The following is a 1,526-nucleotide window of genomic DNA, read 5'->3' on the forward strand; positions in this document are numbered from 1 at the left end:
TAAATGCTATCAAGGACTAATAGATTAATTAAGAAAAAAAACGAATGATTTTGACAATATGAATAACGATAATAATTGGGACAGATGGTAATTTTTCTTTTATCATTTTTTTAATCTTCTCGAAACATATAACAACACTATCAAAACTCAATGGCACTAGTATGTAGTTTTAGAAAACTAGATATATTCATTATTATAACATGCAATCATAATTGGCTTGAAATTAAAGAAAATTTTTTACCAAACAAACTGCTGCAGATAGGACTGATATTGTAACGCGTGTGTTTAAAATTTTGAAAAATAGTTTGTTCACTGATCGATTACTGATTGATTATCTAAATCTCTGTCAGTTTAATAAACTTTCTTTTTTTTTAATATTGTGATTACCTGACAGGTTAGTGACAGGACTAGCTTATGACATTTATGAGAGCGTTGATCTCCTTCTCAAGCTCGTAAATAGTTTCTAACTATTGGAAAGGAATGCGTTTCTATAAAAAGCGGCATATCAGGTGGCTAATAACTTCGGCTCAGTTTTCGACCCTAGCAGCCCAGACGGTCTAAGGCTTTTGCAATTGACCAGATGGCAGCGAAAGGTCGATATAAAAAACAATCGAGCCATTGAAACTGCTCGACAAACATTTGGCAAAGTCCTTACATGGTGTGTTTTATCGTCATCTTCAAACACAAGACATGTCACACTAGCTGACTTTCCAATACCTTAAGTCGGCTGGCTTGTTTCTCTGAGACCAAGGGATTCATTATGGCCTGCCAAGATGGTGTATTTTCCATACTTGCCTATCGGCGTTATGTTATGCATGAGCAACTCGAGGACACAAGATACCGAGTTCACCACGGTGATGTAGATGAGACGCTATTCCATGTGTTATCGGCTTGCCGGATATTAGCGCGCTCAACCTACATTCACCGGCATAATGCCGCCTGAAGAATTTACATCTTTATAGGATACAATTTTTAATATTTTATTTTCCGCGGCAATTATATCAAATATTATTAATTAATATTATTTCTTGTGTAGAAATCGTAAAAAAAGTTATCTGAGTATTCTTTATTATTTACCAAAAAAAAATTGTAATTGTTAAAAATTGTAATTGATAATGAATTAATTAATGCTTTATGCAAAACACAACAGATATATCATGAAACGTGGCTTCGTGGTACTTCAAAACATGAAAATAGCACGTTACACTCCATACGGCATTGAATTGTGAATATAGTTATGTAAAATGTTTTACTGTCAACTGATTCGATCGTAATTAAACAGCAAGAATGAAAATAATCATTTTGTAAAAATCACTTTTATGTCCGAAATAAATCAAAATAAATGACCCTTCATGAAACAGTTTAGAATATAGCATGATTCTATGACGCTTCATAAAAAAAGTGTAAACCCATTTTGACCATTATAAAGGATATTTTGAGCTCATTAACTTTTAAAAATGGACATTTATTATACAATGTAGTAATATCAATTTTAATTTCAAGATGTTAGGCTTTTGTCTTCGCAT

This window comes from Chelonus insularis, unplaced genomic scaffold (genome assembly GCF_013357705.1).
Source record: "Chelonus insularis isolate UGA/USDA-ARS -01 unplaced genomic scaffold, ASM1335770v1 contig_27_pilon, whole genome shotgun sequence".
In the NCBI taxonomy this organism is placed as follows: domain Eukaryota; kingdom Metazoa; phylum Arthropoda; class Insecta; order Hymenoptera; family Braconidae; genus Chelonus; species Chelonus insularis.